This window comes from Hyperoodon ampullatus, assembly GCF_949752795.1.
Source record: "Hyperoodon ampullatus genome assembly, chromosome: 3".
In the NCBI taxonomy this organism is placed as follows: domain Eukaryota; kingdom Metazoa; phylum Chordata; class Mammalia; order Artiodactyla; family Ziphiidae; genus Hyperoodon; species Hyperoodon ampullatus.
Window position 1 is genome coordinate 67,785,144 of NC_136916.1, and position 24,972 is coordinate 67,810,115.

Below are 24,972 nucleotides of genomic sequence, written 5' to 3' on the forward strand. Positions count from 1 at the left end.
TTAACAGCTGATTTCTCAGCAGAAACTCTACAAGCCAGAAGGGAGTGGCATGACATATTTAAAGTGATGAAAGGGAAGAACCTACAACCAAGATTACTCTACCTGGCAAGGATCTCATTCAGATTCGATGGAGAAATCAAAAGCTGTACAGACAAGCAAAAGCTAAGAGAATTCAGCACCACCAAACCAGCTCTACAACAAATGCTAAAGGAACTTCTCTAAGTGGGAAACACAAGAGAAAAGGACCTACAAAAACAAACACAAAACAATTAAGAAAATGGTCATAGGAACATACATATCAAAAATTACCTTAAACGTGAATGGATTACATGCTCCAACCAAAAGACACAGGCTCACTGAATGGATACAAAAACAAGACCCATATATATGCTGTCTACAAGAGACCCACTTCAGACCTAGGAACACATACAGACTGAAAGTGAGGGGATGGGAAAAAGATATTCCATGCAAATGGAAATCAAAAGAAAGCTGGAGTAGCCATACTCATATCAGATAAAATAGTCTTTAAAATAAAGAATGTTACAAGAGACAAGGAAGGACACTACATAATGATCAAGGGATCAATCCAAGAAGATATAACAATTATAAATATATATGCACCCAACACAGGAGCAACTCAATACATAAGGCAACTGCTGACAGCTGTAAAAGAGGACATCAACAGTAACACAATAATAGTGGGGGATGTTAACACCTCACTTACACCAATGGACAGATCATCCAAAATGAAAATAAATAAGGAAACAGAAGCTTTAAATGACACAGTAGATCAGGTAGACTTAATTGATATTTATAGGACATTCCATCCAAAAAGAGCAGATTACACTTTATTCTCAAGTGCGCATGGAACATTCTCCAGGATAAATCACATCTTGGGTCAGAAATCAAGCCTCAGTAAATTTAAGAAAACTGAAATCATACCAAGCACCTTTGGTGACCACAACGCTATGAGATTAGAAATCAATTACAGGGAAAAAAATGTAAAAAACACAAACACATGGAAGCTAAACAATACGTTATTAAATAACCAAGAGATCACTGAAGGAATCAAAGAGGAAATCAAAAAATACCTAGAGACAAATGACAATGAAAACACGACGATCCAAAACCTATGAGATGTATCACAATCAGTTCTAAAAGGGAAGTTTAGAGCAACACAAGCCTACCTCAAGAAACAAGAAAAGTCTCAAATAAACAATCTAACCTAACACCTAAGGAACCAGAGAAAGAAGAACAAAGAAAACCCAAAGTTAGCAGAAGGAAAGAAATCATAAAGATCAGAGCAGAAATAAATGAAATAGAAACAATGAAAACAATAGCAAAGATCAATAAAACTAAAAGCTGGTTCTTTGAGAAGATAAACACAATTGAAAAACCTTTAGCCAGTCTCATCAAGAAGAAGAGGGAAAGGACTGAAATCAATAAAATTAGAAATGAAAAAGGAGAAGTTACAACAGACACTGCAGAAATACAAAGCATCCTAAGAGACTACTACAAACAACTCTATGCCAATAAAATGAACCACCTGGAAGAAATGGACAAATTCTTAGAAAGGTATAACCTTCCAAGGCTGAACCAGGAAGAAATAGAAAACATGAACAGATCAAGCACAAGTAATGAAATTGAAACTGTGATTTAAAATCTTCCAACAAACAAAAGTCGAGGACCAGATGGCTTCACAGGTGAATTCTATCAAACATTTAGAGAAGAGCTAACACCCATCCTTCTCAAACTCTTCCAAAAAATTGCAGAGGAAGGAACACTCCCAAACTCACTCTATGAGGCCATCATCACCCTGATACTAAAACCAGACAAAGATACTACAAAAAAAATTACAGACCAATATCACTCATGAATATAGATGTGAAAATCCTCAACAAAATACTAGCAGCCTCCAACAACACATTAAAAGGATCATATGCCATGATCAAGTGGGATTTATCCCAGGGATGCATGGATTCTTCAATATATGCAAATCAATCAATGTGATACACCACATTAACAAATTGAAGAATAAAAACCATATGATCATCTCAATAGATGCAGAAAAAGCTTTTGACAAAATTCAACACCCATTTATGATAAAAACTCTCCAGAAAGTGGGCATAGAGGGAACCTACTTCAACATAATAAAGGCCATATATGACAAACCCACAGCAAACATCATTCTCAATGGTGAAAAACTAAAAGCATTTCCTCTAAGACAGGAACAAGACAAGGATGTCCACTATCACCACTATTATTCAACATAGTTTTGGAAATCCTAGCCACAGCAGTCAGAGAAGAATAAGAAATAAAAGGAATACAAATTGGAAAAGAAGAAGTAAAACTGTCACTCTATGCAGATTACATGATATTATACATAGAGAATCCTAAAGGTGCCACCAGAAAACTACTAGAGCTAATCAATGAATTTGGTAAAGTAGCAGGATACAAAATTAATGTACAGAAATCTCTCGCATTCCTATACACTAATGATGAAAAATCTGAAAGAGAAATTAAGGAAACACTCTTATTTGCCATTGCAACAAAAAGAATAAAATACCTAGGAATAAACCTACGTAGGGAGACAAAAGACCTGTAAGCAGAAAACTATAAGACACTGATGAATGAAATTAAAGATGATATAAACAGACAGAGAGATATACCATGTTCTTGGATTGGAAAAATCAATATTCTGAAAATGACTAAACTACCCAAAGGAATCTCCAGATTCAATGAAATCCTTTTCAAATTACCAATGGCATTTTTTACAGAGCTAGAACAAAAAATATTAAAATTTGTATGGAGACACAAAAGACCCCAAACAGCCAAAGGAGTCTTGAGGGAAAAAAACGGAGTTGGAGGAATCAGACTCCCTGACTTCAGACTATACTACAAAGCTACAGTAATCAAGACAATATGATACTGGCACAAAAACAGAAATATAGATCAATGGAACAGTATAGAAAGCCCAGAGAGAAACCCATGCACCTATGGTCAACTAATCTATGACAAAGGAGGCAAGGATATAAAATTGAGAAAAGACAGTCTCTTCAATAAGTGATGCTGGGAAAACTGGACAGCTACATGTAAAAGAATGAAGTTAGAACACTTCCTAACACCATACACAAAAATAAACTCAAAATGGATTCGAGACCTAAATGTAAGACTGGACACTATAAAACTCTTAGAGAAAAACACAGGAAGAACCCTCTTTGACATAAATCACAGCAAGATATTTTTTGATCCACCTCCTAGAGTAATGGAAATAGAAACAAATATAAACAAATGGGACCTAATGAAACTTAAACGCTTTTGCACAGCAAAGGAAACTATGAACAAGACGAAAAGACAACCCTCAGAATGGGAGAAAATATTTGCCAACGAATCAATGGACAAAGGATTAATTTCCTAAATATATAAACAGCTCATGCAGCTCCATATTAAAAAAACAAACAACCCAATCCAAAAATGGGCAGAAGACCTAAATAGACATTTCTCCAAAGAAGACATACAGATGGCCAAGAAGCACATGAAAAGCTGCTCCACATCACTCATTATTAGAGAAAGGCAAATCAAAACTACAATGAGAGATCATCTCACACCAGTCAGAATGTCCATCATCAAAAAATCTACAAAGAATAAATGCTGGAGAGGGTGTGGAGAAAAGGGAACCCTCTTGCACTGTTGGTGGGAATGTAAATTGATACAGCCCCTATGGAGAACAGTATGGAGGTTCCTTAAAAATCTAAAAATAGAATTACCGTATGACCCAGCAATCCTACTACTGGGCATATACCCAGAGAAAACCATAATTCAAAAAGACACAAGCACCCCAATGTTCATTGCAGCACTATTTACAATAGCCAGGTCATGGAAGCAACCTAAATGTCCATCGACAGACGAATGGATAAAGAAGATGTGACACATATATACAATGGAATATTACTCAGCCATAAAAAGGAATGAAACTGGGTCATTTGTAGAGACGTGGATGAATCTAGAGACTGTCATACAGAGTGAAGTAATTCAGAAAGAGAAAAACAAATATCATATATTAACGCATATATGTGGAACCTAGAAAAATGGTACAGATGAACTGGTTTGCAGGGCAGAAATTGAGACACTGATGCAGAGAACAAACGTATGGACACCAAGGGGAGAAAGTGGCGGGGTGAGGGTGGTGGTGGTGATGTGATGAATTGGGAGATTGGGATTGACATATATACACTAATATGTATAAAATGGATAACAAATAAGAACCTGCTGTTTAAAAAAATTAATTAAAAAAAATTTTTAAAACACTATCAGAAACAGAAGCGAGACGCTCCTTCACCCGGCTCCTGAGCGGTGGGCTTGGGGCCAGGGGCCAGGCCCTGCTGCTCACATCTAGCTTCTCCCAACGCCTTCGTGCTCTTCTTCTTGGGATGTGGGGCCTCCCTTTGGCCAGTGGGGTTACAGGCTGAGAAGGCCAGAGGCCTGAAGACATGGTGTCCTTACCTGCAACCCAAGCTTTCCTTCAGGCCAACCTGGCCCCCATGTTACAGTCTAATCCTAGAAACAACACTTCAGATGCAGAAGCCAGGAGGCTGTTTATCACATCAGAAGCTGCGGGAGCAAGTAGGCCGGCAGAAATCTGGCCCTGATAGTAGGAGTATGTGTCCCTTTTGTGGCTGGATGCCTCTTAATGACACAAGGGACGCAGAGTGCTCTGAGAGCTCACCTTGAACATTCACACGGCAGCCCCCATGAGTGTGGGTACCAGACCCCAGGGGCCTGGCCTCTAGGTGGGGCCGAGTGTTGGGGGGAGGGGTCTTCTGCTGCTCCATGGGTTTGCACTCACGTGACATCTGACACTTGACAACACACTGTATGCTCTTCTTCACATGAGACTCACAACACCCAGAGGCAGATGAGTTTAGTCCTCATTTTAAAGATGAAACAAAACTGAGACTGAGACTCATTAAGTAATTTGCCCAAGGGAAAACAGACAGGAAGTGGTAGAAAGATGACTCAAATCCAGGTCTGACTGATCCATTGTCCTCCCTGCTTCCCACAGAACTTCCATCCATCAATTCACTCATCCATCCACCCGTCCATCATTTACCCATTTGTCCTACTACATGTCTACAGTGTGCTTGGGGGGTGATGGGCTTGGGCAATTCAGCCACATGGATGCCTCCCCCCAGGAGCTCACTGGGAGACATGGCATGTCCATGTGTTCAGAGGACTCAGATCTAGAGACACACCAGCCAAGGTCTCGGGAGCCTTCTGGAAGGACTGGGAGCACTAGGTGGTGGGGACAGACGTGGAAGGGGGAGGGGGAAGAGACAGACCCTGACTCCATCTCTGCGCCAAGCAGCCCTTCCCATCAGGACAACAGCCTGGGGCCAGACCCACCCTAAATCTGCCAAAGCCAGGCAGCCTTACAACCACAGCAAGAGGATCCTTCTCAAAACACAAAGGGAATCTTGCTCTTTGTAGGCACTCATAAAACCATCAACGTTTCCCATCGCTTGGCTCCTACCCTGAACACCTAGCCCTGCCCTGTGCAGCCCAGCACCACCTACACCCTCCACTGTAGCCTTAGGGCCTTGGCACAGACTGCTCCTGCTGTCAGCATGTTCTCTTCTCCCCCTCTTCACCTCTTTAGCACCTACTCATCCTTTAGACTTGAAAATAACAGTCACTTACTCAAAGGCTTCCGTGATGGCCATGTCTGTCCCTTCCTGCTGCTCCCATGGTCACTGACACATTTGGGCACCAGCTGCCCTCAGCAAGATACTTGCATATTTTGTTCTTCAGTGTCCCACACCCCTGTAGGGCTTCCACAGAGGCTGGATGGAAGGACGGCTGGATAGACTGGCAGACAGGTGTTCCCTGAAGAAGCTCCACCTTTGGTCAGCTGGGCCTTGGTGTCTGAGTGCAGGTGGGGAAGGGAAGGGTTGGACATGCCCAGGGCACAAACACTTGGGGTCTGGAGATAACCAGGGCCCATGTCTAGTTCAGCACACTGTCTGTTGAGACAAAAAGCCCTGGGGCCCCACACCACTGTACCTGAGGCTCAGTCAGACAAGGGCACTTTGACATGGCTGAGGAGAGGCCAGGGCCTGTGCCCAGGGCCTGTTCCCAGGGCCTTGGTGGTCCAGGAACTCACTGTCCCCAACCCTGCCCCATGCTGGGGGCAGATTAGGGATGCTGGGCCTTATGCTCACTGTCTTCCCCGAGGTTGGGAGTCCCCAGGACTCTGTGGGGCCATCACATCACAGTGTGTCTAGGGTCACAGTGATGGAACCAGTAGGGACAGAGCAGCTGGCTGACCCCACAGCCCCCATGGCTGGAGAAAGCTTTATGAGCAGAGTGAAAATCAAGTGCAAAAGTCTTAAGGCAGGAGTGAGTCTGGGGTGGTTCCTGGACCAGAGAGAAGGCCGGAGTGGCCGGAGGGGACCCAGCCAAGAGAAGAGGCCCAGAGGGGCACCTGGGTAGGAGCAGAGAGCCAGGCTGGTGGCAACCACCCCTGGTGGCAGCCCAGGCTCTCCACGGGCCTCCCTGAGGTCCCCCATTCTAGCTACACAGAGCCAGGTCCAGGGCTGAGTCCTGCTTCCCTACCCACCGGGGTCCCCAGGCCACAGAAGCCTCCTGCTGTCGGAAGTTCAAGCTCCTCCTGTCCTTTAGAGAGAGAAGCTGGGAAGGGAATGCTACACCTGGTTCACAGCCCAGAAAAACCAGGACTGGGTTTTTTGTTTTTTGTTTTTTTTTTTCATTCACTCTAAGATCCCTGATAAGTGTCTGGCTGAGCACTTCGCTGAGTCCTGCTGTCAGGAACCACGGGCATCCACAGATGGCTCCACCCTCGCTGCGGTCATCCACAGATGGCTCCACCCTCGCTGCGGTCACCCGCAGCCCCCGCCCACATGCACAGGCATCCTCGGGCCCCCTTCACTGGTGCTGGAAGCACACTCTCAGGCCTCTGAATGCTGAGCCAGAGATGAACCAGGAAACAACCACCACTGAAAGAAAACGCGCACCCACAGAGCCTAATGTATGGCATTATCCAGCAGCCCCATTATTGAAAAGAATGGAATCAGGTTTCCACAAATGGTTCTGGAAAGCAGATATGGCCAGAAACCCCACACTACAATTAGCCCTCCCAGTGAACAATGGCTGGAGCCTTTCCCACTTGGAGCACAAGCAGGATGGAGCTGCGGCAGGGCTGCCAGGTGGAGCTCCAGGTGACAGGGAGGCCAGGTGTGAGGACAAGCCACGTCCTCAGCACAGACAGGTGCTCTCCTCTGCTTCCCTGGCCAGGCCCGCAGGATGGGGCACTGACACGCTGTTCCCCCCCTCAGCTCCAGGCGGCCTCAGAAAACGAGACTGCTCAGAACCCAGCTCTGCTGGGAGCTCAGCACTTGGAGGGCCTGTCAGGACAGCCCCTGGGCCTGGGTCCAGGCTGCTGCCACCCTGGGATGTGCAGGGGCCGTCACCATGGATACACAGACATTTTCTCAAAGTACATAAAATGGGATTTTTGGAACAACAGTAACATCTTAAAGTATCTTTTTTTTTAAAAAGATCAAGCAAATTAGGAGAAACGTCATTTACTTTGTGAGTGTTAAAATGTTCTGTGGATAAATTGTGTTGCGTACATGTCTGTATACAGGAATATGAGGTTTACTATTGGTTACTTTCAATTTGCAACTAAAAGCCAAGAGAAATCAGGATGGTTTTAAATCCTGAACTTATGCTGTGTGAATGATGGTTCTTTATATAAATATGTAAAGATAGAATACAATAATACATTATACATATCAATATTAGAATATGATAATGAATGTGATTATATATATATATACTATATAAGGTATATATATATAAATCAGTCTATATATGTATAGTATATATATGAAACAATTAACTGCACAGCATCGATTTGGGATAAACATAATGTGTGTCTACATATCATATTAAAGTAATACTACTTTAGTGTCATATAACCTCCATGTACCAACAGTGTAGTTGTCTTCCATTTATTTATGGTTTTTACATAAAATTACGAAAAAGCATGATAATATTCAACCTCACATTTCACTTAGTTATGCCAATATTCACAATAGAAGTAACTACGAAGTAAATTTGATGTTATTAAAATTCAGTCCAACTTTAGCACATATGATCTGCGGGAATAAGTAGGCTGGAGAAATATTAACATCCTACATCTTTTTTAATGAATTGAGTTATTTAAGAGGAAAAAGAAAGAAATGAAGTCATAGTTATTTCTTCTTTTTAATGCTGTCTTTGGAAGGCGGTTACCATTGCTTTGATACAAAAATACTATATATGGACTATTTCAGGTCTAAACCTTTCAGGCCTGAGTTGAACCCCTCTTGGGAGTCTGTACAAAGACAGTTGGGTTGTCAGGCTCTGCACTGTCCTGGAGTGAGGGGGATCCCTAGAAACCTCCCAGGCCTCTGGGCACCCTTTCGGCTGAGGGAGAGAAGAAGGATTCATGGACAGGCCTGTCTGGTGACTTCCGTGGGTAAGACTTTACTTGAGCAGGGCACTCCAGGACAAACGAAAATACTAACAGCCAACAGAGAGGGTGTGGAGAAAAGGGGACCCTCCTACACTGTTGGTGGGAATGTAAGTTGGTGCAGCCACTATGGAGAACAGTGTGGAGGTTCCTCGAAAACTAAAAACAGAGCTACCATATGATCCTGTAATCCTACTCCTGGCCATATATCCAGACAAAGCTATAATTTGAAAAGATACATGCACTCCAATGTTCATAGCAGCACTATTTACAATAGCCAAGATATGGAAGCAACCTAAATGTCCTTCGACAGATGAATGGATAAAGAAGATGTGGTGTATATAAACAATGGAATACTACTCAGCCATAAAAAAGAATGAAACAATGCTGTTTGTAGCAACATGGATGGAGCTAGAGATTATCATACTAAGTGAAGTAAGTCAGACAGACAAAGACAAATACCACAGGATATCACTTGTATGTGGAATCTAAAATATGACACAAATAAACTTATGTACGAAGACAGACTCACAGACATAGAGAACAGACTTGTGGTTGCCAACAAGGAGGGGGGAGGGAAGGACTGGGAGTTTGGGGTTAGCAGATGCAAACCATTATATATAGAATGGATAAACAACAAGGACCTACTGTATAGCACAGGGACTATATTCAATATCCTGTAATAAACCATAATGGAAAAGAATCTGAAAAAGAATATGTATATATATGTATAACTGAATCACTTTGCTATACACCAGAAACTAACATAACATTGTAAATAAAATAAATTAAAAAAATAGTAACAGCTGAAGGTCACTGATCCCCACAACCAATAATCATGTTCAATAATCATGAACCTCTGAAGACAGAGGTTCAGAGGGGGCCAAGTCACTGGGTTATGGAGCAGCGAACCCCAGATCGGGACTGGCAGTTTTGATCTGCAGGACGCAAATGCTCGCCTCTGTGGCACAGTGCCTGCTGCTCAGGGCTCAGGGCTCAAAACATCCTTCCACATCAGGCTCCAGAATCATTTCAAAATCCTTAAGCAGAACTGTAAAAAAACAAAGTCATTTGCAAAATGTCATTTTCCCTTTATGTCTTCCCCATTCACAAAATATTTCTTGAAAATTGTGTATTTTAAGCTTGTTCCTTATTGTCCCTAAGACTGATGGCTCAGATTCCTCACCGGATACACTACTGACACCCCCTTTCTGAGCTCAGTGATCAGGCTGTCCGGGGAGGTTGGGGGCCGCCACTGCGCTTGTCTTCCCGAGGACCCTGGGGGAGGCCAGCACCCTGTCTGAAGCCATCCTGTCCCGCGGCTGGCCTCAGCTCCATTAGGAGCAAAGACTCCATGTCTTTTCCACACATGCTGCCCAGCCACGAGGCTGAAACACAGTTTTAATTATAACTTTAAAGACTGGCCTCTGAGGTCCATCACCCTGTTCTCAGGCAGCTTGTCACTTAAGTGCCCTTACAGTGACCACCCGAGAGCAACATTCTCTGGCAGCTGATGTGCGGCGCCTCCCTGCCCCATGAGGCTGGGCCAGGCAAAAAGCCCTGGAAACCATGTCCCCCAAGGAGATGCTTCAAGGTGCCCAAGGGCAGAAGCAGAGAGTTCTCAGCCCAGAGCCGAGCTGCCCAGCTCCACGTGTCTGCCCGAGTATCAAAGTGTCCCCTTGGTGTGGGTCAGGGCGATGACAGTGGGTGACAGCTCAGTCCCCAACTGGAGGGTAAGACGGATGCTGCCCTGACCTACGAGGGGACAGAGTGTCACAGGTGGGAGACACTTCTGTCCTGCAAAGTGAAGTCAATTTAACCAAATCCCACTGCTGTCCTGGCCATCGCCTGCCCTTCACGCCTCAGCTCCACGGAGGCTCCCAGACCCTTTCGGGGCAGCACTTTCTTCAAATGGAATTGCAGGAAGAGCTGGGAGTAAAATGCAGAGCAGGGTGGTGGGGGAGGTGCCCATCTCCCTGTGCCCCTGCATTCCCTCTAAAGCATGTTGGGGAGAGCCCCTGGGACGCAGCCCTAAAAGCACAGGCCCAACGGGGTCCTTTTATGGTTTATAGGACCCACTGGGGTCCCACCCACTCTCTGAACTAGAATCTCCCCAGGAAGCTCTCCCTTCCGAAGCTCAGGGCATTCCCCCTGCCTTACCCAGCTCCTTCCTTGGGGACCGTCTCCTCCTTCCTACCTTCCCTGGATGGGACCTCAGGATGGTGCTCTGCCAGGGGTCATGTCCGCCTCGCCCTCCACTGACCTCCCCTCCACCTCACACGATTCTTAGGGTGCTGCCGTGAGCCAGGCCTGATGTCAGAAACCCAGCTCAGTCTGCCAGGGACTGCACTGGTCCTGGGGTGAGGCTGGGGTGGAGGGGGCCCAGTCCTGCTGGACCAGAGAGAGCTGGTGGATCCCCCACCTACAGAGGAGCCATCACGGTGGGGCTCAGAGCACACGGCCCCCAGGCTGGATGGTGCCTGTGCGTGCACGTGTGCATACACACACAAACCCAGGGGTGAGTACAAGGCATGCCAACCCAACCTACCTGGGGAGAAGGTCAACCCCATATCTGTGCAGACTCCTTTGGTTTAAGCACTGACTAGCTATTTCTCTTGAATTCTAGGAGAACCACTCACAAAAGGCACAAAAGTGACTGCTGAAGGCTTCCCTGGTGGCGCACTGGTTGAGAGTCCACCTGCCGATGCAGGGGACACGGGTTCATGCCCTGGTCCGGGAAGATCCCACATGCCGCGGAGCGGCTGGGCCCGTGAGCCATGGCCGCTGAGCCTGCGCGTCCGGAGCCTGTGCTCCGCAACGGGAGAGGCCACAACAGTGAGAGGCCCGCGTACCGCAAAAAAAAAAAAAAAGTGACTGCTGAAGGAATAATGGGCTTGAGAAATATACAATCGCCCCAAGCACGTGTGGGGAGGCCTTGGAAGTAGACAGGCATCAGAAAAGCAGCTGTGTGTGAAGGCTCCTTGCAGGCAGGCAGGAACTGCCTTGACCCGCCCTTGACCTCTTCCTCCCCCTAAACCAGGCTGGAGGAGGGAATGCTTCCCAAGACTACTTGGAAGGCCCACAGCTGCTGTACCCCAGCCCCTGGGGAGGATGGGGGGTCAGGATTAGTTGGAAGCAGGAGGGCAGCCCCTGGAGGCCACACCAGCCCTGAGGCTGCCACGGGCAGAAGGAGACTTAAAGCTGGTTTTTAATGAACTGGAAAAGGCCAGATGAACGCGAGCCACCCTGTAACCTGGAGAGAGTGGGCAGCTCAGCAGTGGGCCTGCGCTGGAAGGCCAGGCCAACAGGGGCTTGGCACAGGGCAACCTGGACTCTTCCTGCCTCTCCTGAAGGCCCAGCATCCTCCTGAAGGTGGGGATGCAGCCCACCTCACAGTGCCCTATGTGGGGGAAGAGTCTAAGAGAGTTTTGGGCTGGCGCCCAGCTGGCCGGCACTCAGCACGTATCCATGTCCTCCCTTCTCTCCTCCCAAGAATGGGCGGTGCTAACAGCTTCCATCTGGACAGATACACGGCTGGGCTGGGGAATGTGGCAACACGGCTTCCAAAGGGAGGCCTGTGACTGACCCAAAAGTCACTGGACAGAGGCACAGGCAGGAACTAACAGACTCATATTTGACAAAATCCAAGACTTAATTACATCACACTCAGCGCCTTTACTTAGGAACGAATGTGCTCCCCTCTGGAGCAGGAAGAGAAGGCATGGTCTCAACCAGATGCCCCCCCGGGAGGAACGGCCTACCTCCGTGGACTTCCTCTGGGGGCCTGACAGCTAAGGGACAGCCTGGGGTCTCTCAGGATTGCCCTCCAAAACCCAAGAAAGTGAACAAAAATTACCCACATCAATCAATGAATACAAAACTAATTAAAATATCTCTCAGCTACCAAGCAAGAGAAGAGGCCAGAGGAGTAAGATGAACATTTTCAAGGCTTTCTCTGGCTTCCCCAAATTTCCAAAATGCCATATTATTTAGAATACATTTTAAGAAGGTTTCTATGTGGCAGTATACCAAATTAGTTTAGAGATCTGGAGATTTTCTACATGTTCAGGAACTGCATTCCAACTAATCTATAGTGATCATGGCCATAAAACTGTAAATTGCTTTATGCAAAACTCTTGTTGGCTTCCAATCCCTAAATCCGTTGAGGTTCATTCTGTCTAGAGAACTATGATCATTTTCTGCTAAGAGTTCATTTAAGATCTTTGCTGATGTTAACACAGTTCTCTGAGCCTCATTCAACCCCAGCAGCACGTAGCTCCTCTTGCAATAATTGGTGCCTCTCTGGACAGGAACTTTCCCTGGTCCCTCATGGATGTGCCCTTGGTGAGTTCAAAGAGAAACAGGTGCACCAGGAGAGATTTTCTTGTGAGTCAGTAAGTCATTCTTTCAGCAATGCATTTAAGAAAAGACCATCCAAGCCAACTTCTTAAACCCACTGGCAAATGACTCAAAGCTCAATTTAGTCTGTAGAATATACTGCAGCAGGTATTCAAGGATTCTGTGATTAAAAAGACCTGTTCAAATGTTTACTGGCACTCCAGCCTTCTAGTCAGACCTCTTTGCAGCCCAGTGAGGAGCTGTGCACCCACAGGGCACCCGCCGTCACCACTGATGGCTCTGGGTTCAAACCCACCTGTCTCCCCATCAGTACCAGCGTCTGTGCCTGGTGTCCCAGGATCATGTAGAGAAATCAGTTCCTTTTATTAAAACGAGAGATGATTTATCAAACTATATAATCAATTAAAAAGTGACCACAGAGTACTTACAATTCAGTATAAATGCTAAATCAGGAGTAGTGAGTTTCCCACTGGAAGAGTGTTGCTGCCATCCTAGCCCTGCCTCTGGGGAGCCAGCCAGGCACACAGCCTACCACCCTGACAGACCAGATGACAGGGGTCCACAGAGCACATGGACACCCCTGCCTAGCATCAAGGGATGTGGACTCTCCCGCTTTCCAGGAAGTGAGGGTGGCCTTGGGCTGTGTGTGCTGCCCAACCCCAGGTCCCCCTCTCTTGCTGGTAGACATCGGTAAGCCTCTGGGTCCCTTCAATTCAATTGTCCTTTATTTGCCAGTTCCTATATGCCAGGCAGTGTACTAGTCTTCTTATAGCATTTCCTCATTTACTCCCCACCCAGGCTCAGGGGCGGTCGATGACATCACCCCCTTTCGCAGGAGCAAGGGGGTCGCAGAGAGAATGAGTGACCTGCCCACAGTAGCCATGGTGCAGACCAGGCCTCCCCACCACTGCACCCTGGGCTCTTCACCGTCACCACCCTAGAAACATGGTCTAGAAGGGAAACGAGTGTGTGCGCACACACACGCACAAAAGCACACAGGCACAGACACACTCACACACCTGCACACACTCTCACATACACACACATGCCCATACTCACACAGCACTTACATACACACGTGTTCACACTCACACTCTCACATACACACACTCACATACATACATATTCACACACTCACACACACACTCATACACACAGGTGTCTGAAAAGGACCATGCCTGTGTGAGTTACTTGAGTCACTGTGGTTTGTGAATGTGCTTAATGTCTGTTTTTAATTCTAAGTGCCTATTATTAAGCATTTACGTATTACTTATCTGTCTCCAAACTGCACTCTAATTTGGCCCAAAAGGTGCGGCAAAAAAAGGGAGGAACACATCCAATCTCTTGTCTGGGCTTAAAATGACTTGGGGGCTGACCAGGACGTGTCCCAGCTCCCGTTTGGACAGATCTGGAGAAAGTGTTGGACAGGCCTGCCGTGGCCCAGTGAGATTGCGAGGCCCGCCTGGCACCACAGCTGAGTCAGCAACACTGGCCCCTCTGCTGTGAGCGAGCAGAGCCCACCGCAGCCAGTCTCCTAGTGATGGATGTGCTACATTTGATTAGAGTCTCACAGTCTCACAGAAGTACAATGGATCTGGAATCACAGAGCAGAAAACAAACAAGCAAACAGCACATCAGAGGAAGTGACAGGACCCTCCTAGGATGCTGCTCATCCCCCTCCATGGTCTATGTCATGTTATCGGAACTCTCCCGAGAACTGAGGGGAAACCATCCAGTTCCGAGAGTCTTTGTTATCAAGATGCTATTTTTATATTTAATGATCTAGAGAAAGTTCCCCTGCCTATAGCTGTCATTTTTTAAACAAAGTTTTTTTAAACTAATAATATGTGTCATTTTCATTTGTCATTTGAAGAGTTGATAGCTCAAAGCATGTGGTACTTTTACATAGAGGAGGAGTGGGCTATGGTCTGAATGTTCATGCTCCCCGTTACCCACCAGGGTTCTTGGCCTCCTTAATTAACAGGAATTGATCAGAGGCCAGACAAGAATTTCCAGCAAGGCTTTACTGGGGCCCCTGCTGCAGCAGCGGGGAGTGAAAACAAGCAAGTTTCCCTTGCTTGCTCACTCCCCAACGGGGCAAGCTGGTTCCTTATAGGGGGTGAGGGTAGGGGTGTGTCCAGGGGTCCGGCTGGAGGGTTGGCTTAGGTGGTCTGCCCACCCCTTTGTGTTGTGTTGTGTGCAGGGGGCATGCGCAGTACCCTGCTTTTGCTCCTGACCCCCTGCTTTTGCTCCTGGCTCTTCAGAGGTGGCAGTTGCGTTTTTTGGTCTCTTTTTATCTTGTCCAGAATTTGTGCCAACTGTGCATACATGCAGTTATTTTTAGTCCATTATAGTTTCTTTATATTTTGTAGCTCGAGGAGACGTTTGTCCAGCTGCAAGCATTGCAGCACTGCAGCAAAGGGTCCCAGGTCCCAGCCTGTTTCCTCCCCAAATTACTATGTTAAAGTCCTAACCCCCAAGGATGATAGTATTAGGAGTTGGGGCCTTTGGGAGGTACTTAGGTCTCATGAGGGTGGAGCCCTCGTGAATGGGATTAGTGTCCTTATAAAAGACCCCAGAGCTCCCTCACCCCTCCCACCACATGAGGACTCAAGGAGAAGAGGCTGTCTACAAGCTGGGTAAGGGCCCTCACCAGAACACAGCCATGCTGGGGCCATGATCTCGGGCTTCTGGCCTCCAGAATTGTGAGAATAAAATTTCTGTGGTTTACAAGCTGCCCAGTCTGTGGTATTTTGGTTACAGCTGCCTGAATGGACTAAGGGTCAGAAGACAGAAAATCCAAATACATACTATTTTGTTCCACAGTCGAGCTAATAAGTGCCTATATATGAGGGGATAAAAGTTTGCTACCCAAAAAGGAAAAAAACCTCATAAATCCTTCACAAAATTTCAATTAAAACATGATCCGACAATTGCCAAACCATCAGCAAGCTGCCAGGATAAACTTTCCAAGCAAAGCAACCTTCCTATTAAGCAAAACTCTGCTTCCTTGTTACACGGGCCCCGAGGTGAAGCCAACATGCCTTGAAATCCAGTCAAGCATCCACAGTGACACCTGCCAGGACCTCCCAACATGCACCCTGTTTAGATGAGCACATCCAGGGCTGTGAAGAACTTTTCAGAAAACAGACGCTCTGAGAACAGAAGGTGCCTGAGCCACAGTCGAGCATAGGCCGTCCTTCCCGACCCCGCTCCTTTTTGCCTCGGGATGGCCGTGCACATGTACCTAGGACTTCACTTTCCATGTTTAGAAGTCGAGTGCAAGAGACCCTGGGGTCCTTTCCTTTTTTAGAGACACCAGAGCCCAACGTTGGATCTACTTCGTGTTCTGGGCTGTGGGACAGCCTGAACCAAGGCCTTGCCTGGCTCTGCACACAGGGCCACTCACATGGGCTGAGAGCCAACAAAAGAATGAACCAAAGACACCTGCTTCTGCCCTGCACCTCACGACTGCAGGGCAGCAGTACTGAGTTCCTGCACAGACCAGGCGCCCGATGAGGGGAGCCCGGCCAGGGTCTTCCTGGGCCCCACCGTGCCAGGCCTGCTTCCTGTTACAATGTTTAATCATGCACAGCACCCTGCCTTTTTTTTTTTTTTTTTTTTTTTTTACTGAAGAACAGCTGATTTACAATGTTATATTAGTTTCAGGTTTACAGCATAGTGATTCAGTATTTTTGCAGATTATAAATGATTACAAGATAAGGGCTATAACTCCCTATGCTATACAATATATCCTTGTTGCTTATCTATTTTATACATAGTAGTTTGTATCTCTTAATCCCATACCCCCTTCGTGCCCCTCCCCCCTCCCTCTCTCCTTTGGTAATCACAAGTTTGTTTTTTGTATCTGTGAGTCAGTTACTGTTTTGCATATACATTCATTTGTATTATTTTTTAGATGCCACATATAAGTGATATACAGTATTTGTCTCTCTCTGCCTGACTTATTTCACTAAGCATAATATTCTCTAGGTCCATCCACATTGCTGCAAATGGCAGCATTTCATTCATTTTTATGGCTGAAGAGTATTCCACTGTACATATATACCATATCTTCTTTATCCAATAGTCTGTTGATGGGCACTTCGGTTGCTTCCATGTCTTGGCTATTGTAAATAGTGCTCCTATGAACATTGGGGTGCACGTATCTTTTTGAATTACTGTTTTCGTTTTTTTCTGCATATATACCTGGAGTGGGACTACTGGATCATATGGTAGTTCCACTTTTAGTTTTCTGAGGAACCTCCATACTGTTTTCCATAGTGTCTGCACCAATTTACATTCCTACCAGTAGTGTACAGGGTTTCCTTTTCTTTACACCCTCTCCAACATTTGTTATTGGTAGACTTTTTGATGAGAGCCATTTTGACAGGTGTGAGGTAATATCTCATTGTTGTTCTGATTTGCATTTCTCTAATAATTAGTGATACTGAGCATCATTTCATGTGCCTGTTGGCCACCTGTATGACTTCTTTGGAGAAATGTCTATTCAGGCCTTCTGCCCATCTTTTTTTTTTTTTTTTTTTTTGTGGTACGCGGGCCTCTCAGTGTTGTGGCCTCTCCCGTCGCGGAGCACAGGCTCTGGACATGCAGGCTCAGCGGCCATGGCTCATGGGCCTAGCTGCTCCGTGGCATGTGGGATCTTCCCAGACCGGGGCACGAACCCGTGTCCCCTGCATCGGCAGGCGGACTATCAGCCACTGCGCCACCAGGGAAGCCCTTCTGCCCATCTTTTGATTGAGTTGTTTGTTTTTTTGATATTGAGTTGTATGAGCTGTTTATATATTTTGGATATTAACCCCTTGTTGGTCACATCATTTGCAAATATTTTCTCCCATTCCACAGATCTTTTCGTTTTGTCAATAGTTTCCTTTGCTGTGCAAAAGCTTTTAAGTTTAATCAGGTCCCATTTGTTTATTTTTGCTTTTATTTCTTTTGCCTTAGGAGCCTGATCCAAGAAAATACTGCTACAATTTATGTCAAAGAGTGTTCTGCCTATGTTCTCTTCTAGGAGTTTTATGGTTTCAGGTCTTACATTTAGGTCTTTAATCCATTTTGAGTTTAGTTTTGCATGTGGTGTGAGGGAGTGTTCTAATCTCATTGTTTCACGTGTAGCTGTTCAGCTTTCACCGCATCACTTGAAGAGACTTTCCTTTTTAAACTTCCTGCACAACTGACCGAAGTGGAGACTGAATGGAAAAGCAAAGCCAACAGGAAGCCAAGGCACAGAGAGGTGCGGAGGATGTGCAAGACAGATGCCAGTGGGAAAGGAGATGGGCACAAGGAGAGCAGAGGGCAGCAGCGGGCGGGAGGGGATGGAGGACACACCAGGGTCAGGACCCAACATCTGCATTCCCCCAGGTTAGATTCACACCAGAGACTCCAAGTCCCCCAGACTCTGTTTTCTATTCACAGCCCAGGTAAGAAACACTGGGGAAAGTCCCTTTCAGAGAATCTAGTAACCTTTCCACCACTGGCAATTCTAAATTCCAGCTATTAGGCAGTAAAGTGTATCCCATGAGAGACACTACTTTTGTTTGCCATCCACCCAGCACCAGTCCAGTCTCCTCCTGCCTCATCATCAGAACCTAGTTTGGGTGGTGGTGGTGTGTTCACATGCCTGGCTCAGGAGATAGATCTTGGTAAGTGTAAGCCAATGCCAGTTAGTGTGAGATAACATTGTTTCCCTCTTTCCCTGCCTCCCTCCAAGCCAGTGGTAGCCACACGACCCAGCTCTGGCCAATAAAAATCTAACTATAAACCCGTCTGGCAGATTTCCAGGAAATCTTTGTAATCCTGATAAACAAAAATCAGAAACAGCTGGCACTGACCCCTCCTCCTTCCTTGAACTAGGACATAACGGCTAGTGCTTCAGCAGCCACCTTGTGGCCAGGTGGTCAGGAGAATTACAGAGACGTCAACCAAAGGGTTGACCAGAAACCAAACCAAAGCCTCTGAACCAATGCTAGGAACCTCCTTATGTGTGAGAAGCAACCCACTATCTGGTCAGTTTTCTGTTACTTACAACTGAACAGATTCCTGATACACATGCTGAGATATTTTATTTTCACACACCAGTAATTCAGTGATAACAGCCATAATAATTATCTTCCTGTGTATAATCGTTGTTTAATCTACTGAAGACTTCCACAAAGCCTATCTAACTGGACCCACTGACATCTTGTTACCAGGCAAGTGTCTTCTCAGCATTCCTGAGATAAGAACACATACTCTGAAAGGTAAAGTGGTAAATCCAAGTGGTGCCCGCCAGGCCCTCCCCAGGGCTTTCTGTGGAATCAGCACCCGGCAGCCAGGTCGAGGAGGACAGTGCAGCTTATCAGGTGGCTGAGGAGGGAGGCCATTCCAGGAGGCAGGGAGGGTGTCTCTCCCCACATGGCACACTGGCCTGTGAGTGCACACATAGAGCTCCAGGGAGCTACCTACACAAGGAGTACACGTGAGACAAGGGAGGGTAGCTGAAGGAGGCCAGAGCAGGCAGCAGAGCCAAGCTGAAAACTCCACCACTGTTACAGACTGAAGAGCATGCCTCCAAATTCATTTGTTGAAGCCCTAACCCCCAATGTGAGTGTATTTAGACTTAGGACCCTTGGGAGGTAATTAAGCTTAAATGAGGTCTTAAGGGTGGGGCCCTGATCTGATAAGATTAGTGTCCTTCCAAGAAGAGGAAGAGACACCATATCTTTCTCTCTCTCTCTCCCCTGTACGTGCACAGAAGAGGTCAGGCAAAAACACGGCAAGAAGGCGGCCATCTTCAACCAAGGAGCGTGGCCTCACCAGAAACCAGAATGCCAGTGCCTTGATCTTGGACTTCCAGCCTCCAGAGCTGTGAGAAATAGATGTCTGTTGTTTAAGCTACCTCGTCTGTGGAGTTCTGTTAGGGCAGCCTGAGCTGATTAATACAACCATCACCTCGACTGGAAATTTCAGCAGCCTCTAAGTGCTGCTAAAATGAGCCATATCTCCAATGGTTCTGGACTAACCTTTGGAGGATCAGTGCTCCAAGGACTAACTTGGTCCCTTCTGGAATTGCTCATGAACACCAGCCTCCCTCAGCTCTGCAGCGTCAGCTAGCTCAACATTTGTGCCCAGGAGGCTCTGAACCCTGAAGGACACCCAGCAGGGCAAGGCGGGGCTCCCTCTGATGAGAAAGCCCCAAATTCAATCAGGCTCAAACCACGTGGCTGCTGGCCCACGCTACGTGCCCGTGGATGGAGAGGCCTTGCATGTGCACACCTCCAGAGTCAGGTCCGAAGGCGTCCTGTTGAGGGAGGGGCAGAGCAAGAAAAAACGCATTATACACAGACCAGGCACTGTAGAGGGGGAGGGGTGCACGGCTTTAACCTCCTGTCTCAGTCTCTACCATTAAGAGCAATTTAAATGACATTTGGTGGAAAAGATAATAATATTTCAGGTCAGAGGGAGACGGTGATGGCTGCAACCAGGACAGCATGGATGGAGAGAGGCAGATAGAGTGAGTAAATGAATCATGAGGACCTTGTGATCGATGTGACGTGTATGCGTGTGGGGGTGTGTGTATGGTGTGTCATGTGGTGTGGGGGGATGCGTGTGTGTGACGTGTGGTACATGGGGTGTATGTGGTGTGTGCACACATGTGGTAACGTGTGTTCTGTGTCTATGTGGGGGGAGGAGGCAGTGGGAATAACAAGAATCCAAACCCCCACTCCTTGTGCTGTGGGAGCACAAGGGCCCTGGTGACAGATGAGAACCAGGATACAGGTGACCATGCAGTCAGCTTGCGAGTGGGGCTGGCAGGTGTCCACCGACAGTGGGGTAGGAGGGGTCCAGCTCCAGAGCTTGTGGCAGGAGAGGAATTGTATGGACAAGATGGGGCGGTCAATGGCTGTGCACAGCCCCCGACCTGGGCCTCTGGAGGAGGTCCAGCCTGGACCATCACACTGCATCCCCGGCCACTGCACACTGCATTTCAGGGGACCTGGAGAGAGCCTGGGAATGTCACTGGCCATCGCTGACTGGTTTGCCACCCTGTCCTTTCCCCCCATCAATAGGGACCAAGGGCATTTAGTGCACCAAGCTGCCACCTCCTTGGGTTCTTCCGTATAGGAGGGGCATGCACATGTGTGTATAAGAGTGCACTTGTGCATGGTGTGTGCATATGTGACTGCATGTGTGTGGCCGTGCACACGTGTTGTGTGTGTGGGTGTGTGCAGCATTCATACAATGTATGAGCATAAATTGTGGTTTGTGTGCACATGTTGTGTGTGTGTCATGAGCACACATGTCTTTTGGTCCTTTGAGGGACAGGAAACGAGAACACATGTTGGCATGGGAAGTGAATCCTGCAGGCAGCTGGAGAGGCCCTCCCGGGGCTGGGGGACACTTGGCCCATAGACGTCAGCCAGGCCCATGTGCTGCAGAGAAGAGAGCCCAGCCCCCAGGCAGGGGAGAGGAGTGGCCTCGGCCAGGGAGGGGAGGAGGGCTGGGACCAGGGCCCAGAGGCTGGATGGTGGGAGTGCTGATGGGCCAGGGGCCCAGGGCTGGGGTGCTGATGGGCCAGTTTCTCTCTAGCCAGAGCCCTGTCCAGGCAGGGTGGCCCGAGGAGACCTGGGATGAGGAGTGAGCGGAGAGGAAGATGCTGGGTCCCTGTGACCTGCTCTCCAGCCTCTCAGGGCAGAAGCACTGACCTGAGTCCTGCTCAGTCCCATCCCCGGGCTCACACCCCAGCTGCACAGCTGGCTCGCTTGGGGATCATTAACAAAGACACCCCAGGAGTGGAACCCCAGCTTCCGTATTTTTGTAAGTGTACCTGAATTACCAGACCCAATGCCCTATCGGACCAGAATGTTCCTGCTGACCCTGTCACCAGGGAGGCCCTTTTAGGGCTTCAGCCCTCTCCCCGGAGGCCCTGTGCCCATGATGCTGACCTGCAGAATTGGGCAGTTACAGCATCTGCCGGCCGAAGGCAGCACCTTCCAAAGGGCCACCTCAGCCATCGTGAGGTCATTTGAACGTACAAGGGGGCAGAAGTTAAATTGTTCTTCCTCGTTTCCAGCTGTCCTTGCTGCAGGAAAGAAGTCCCAGCCTTGGGAGAGGCTTCACGGGACAGTTAAAACTCAGGCCCTGAAGCCATGTCATGGCCTCGATTAAAGGACTGATTTCTGTCTTTTGAGCCTGAACAAATTCCAGAAGAACTGCCTCATCAGAGGCATCAAGGTCCTTCGCACGATGGCTGAAAGGAAAGCTGTCCACGGGGAAGAATCCGCCCAGCTGCTGTGAAGCCCCCTCCCCTGCCGTCCCCACCAGCACCTCCCTCCATCACATCACTGAGCAGGTACCCGGCCGCAGGTGTGAAGGCCAGACCCCTCCACTGTGCACCAAGCCTCATGGGACTGACATATATGGTGAGCACAGCCCTGTCTAGGGACCCGGCCCCCATCCCCATGCCCACCCCTCAGAGCCCTGCTGGCCACCTTAGCGAACTCTCCCCTTGATCCTCAGCACCCTTGGCCTTAACAAGTGACGGCCTCCACTAAAATGCAGAAGTCTAGCAGTCACTTCTAAAGGGCACAGACACAGCTGTGAGGTCTTAACTCATCACATGGGCTCCCTCAGGGCCCCACGCTAGGTCTTCGAGGCAGGGACATTCCCAGCCACTTCCAGAACCCAGCCCCAGAGAGACAGAGGGCAAAAGCCAGGCATCTGGTGCGGGGTCTTTCACAGGTTGGGGAGCCTGAGAGTCACGTGGTGTGTGTTCTCCATGCAGATTCCCAGGCCTCATGCCGAGACAGCCCTTTGTGCGGGTGCTGGTGGGGGCCAAGGACCTGTGGGTTTCTGGGTGCCCTCCCCACACCGATGCTGACACACAGGGTCCTGGGCCAGACACGGAGTGTTCTACACACCAGCCAGCACAAGAAGCCTTGTATACGGGTGGAGCTCAAGAAACTGCTGCTTAGAAAGGACTAGAAAAGGAAGTAGCTATGTCATAATATGCACTATATAATAATGACTTGCTTTATGACACATCCTGCAGCTTTTAGATGGGAAGAAGCACTATTCTACTGCACCAGGATTCAGCAAATTCCATATATCGTGTACTAACTTCCCTGTAAACACTGGGCCTGAAAGATGTGTGGGGCTGGGGTAGGGGAGGACATTTTTCAAACAAGTTTGAAAAATACTGGATTCTACTTGACTAAACTGTGGGCCTTCTCAGAGTCTTGATCCGCTAATGGGCACTGCATACCTTCAAGGACAAATTGAGAGTGTACAGAATATTTCCCAAACTTACTGAAGCAAAGCACCTTGTTTTATTTTTTAATGGAACCTATTTTAGCATCATGAAACATAAATGGGGAAATCTCTAGTTCACCATTTCACAGAGTTTTCTAGTTTTCAACATGCTTCTGTAAATAAGAATCTCCTGGAATGTCCACGCCCAGTTCCTGCCTCTGCAGGCAAGTGGCTTAATTCCTGTTTTGTTGAGAATGCCTGAAGATTCCTTAACCAGGAAAGCTGGAAAATGACCAGAGAAATTATCATATTGTCTTGGTTCTAAGACACAGGATCCTTCTGATAACAGCTTGTAGAGAAAAAAAGAAAGAAAAAAAAAAAGCAGTGAGAGCATCAGTTCCAGCCAATACGCTGGCAGCTCACACCCACCACGGTTTATTTCCAGCCCATGCTGTGCAGTCATGACGGGTCAGCTGGGCTGTGCCCTAGGACCTCTCCTCATTCTGGGCCACAGGCTGATGGGGCAGCCCTCCACCCCCAACGCTGCTCATCACCAAGCAAAGGGCAGGACAGCTCTGAAGGGTCACACGCCTTCATGCAAACAGCCTGTAAGTGATACACATCACTCCCACTCAGATAACTCATGTGGCAGAACCCATCCCCCAGGCCCGCCCCACCACCCAGGCCTGGAACGCAGCCCTGCTGGGTGCCACGAGCCTGGAAAGCTGGAAAGCCTGCCCACCCTGGTCGTGGTGTGACCCTGACAACCTGGCACATCCTAACTTCAGCAACACTAAGATATAAAGATGAATCTTAACATTTAAGAACATGGAATTTAAAAAATTGTGCTTAAGTTCCATGTTTCCTGACTGGTTAATATGTGCACAGGTATGAATCCGTGTACACATTGGCCAAGTATTTGTGACATGACAGCTCTGAGTGACCAACCTGCCTTGCCAAGAAGGGAGTGACCTTTTGCACACTCGGGGCCACCTGCCCTGTCTCTGGAGTCCCAGAGGCTGCAAAGGAGGCAGTCGGCCTTCCTCAGCATTTGTCCCTGGTCCCTCATCAGAGGCACGAACAAGAATTCCCAGCCTTGCCCCTGCCTCCCAGGGCCCCAGGATGCTGCATCTAGGTTTGCAATCGCCCAAATCTATGCCACGTGGAAATGTCCCTCCAAACGCCCTTTGCCAGGACATCTGTGACGCTGTGGCCATGGGCACAGTGCTTTACAGGCACCCAACTTTAGCAGGCAAAGTAACATCCCCTCACAAAGAGCTATGAATCAGATGGCCCCCAGTGCAACCATCCTGCTCCTGTGAGCTCCTTGGCCCCAAATGTGGGTGACGCTTCACATCTGTCCTCCATCTAATCATCACGGCCGTCCCTGGAGGGCAGCCAGGGTGATGTGCAATCATTCTCTCTTACAGATGAACACACAGCAAGGCACCAGCTTGAGGTCACTCGGATAATTGACATTCTGGTTTTTCAGGCGTCCGGTGCTTTTGGCCTCTCTGCTGATGGGGTCCCAGGAGAGGGTGGAACATTCTGTGGGAGTTTATTTTGAGAAGAGCCACAGACTAGATCTTCCAGTCTTGGAAGGAACCTGGTAGGTTCATTCTGGAAGTAGCACCAGGATACGAGGTGGGCAAACAGGCTGACAGCATCACCTCCGTAGACTCCCCTAGATGATTGCTCACAAGCTGTATCACAACATGCGTGTGAGCACCCGGGAAGTATATCGAACAGGAAGCTTCCCCTCTCACGTGGACATTTATCTGCAGCCTGTCTCTCTGCCAACAGGACCAGGGCCTCTTGAGGGAGAGCGG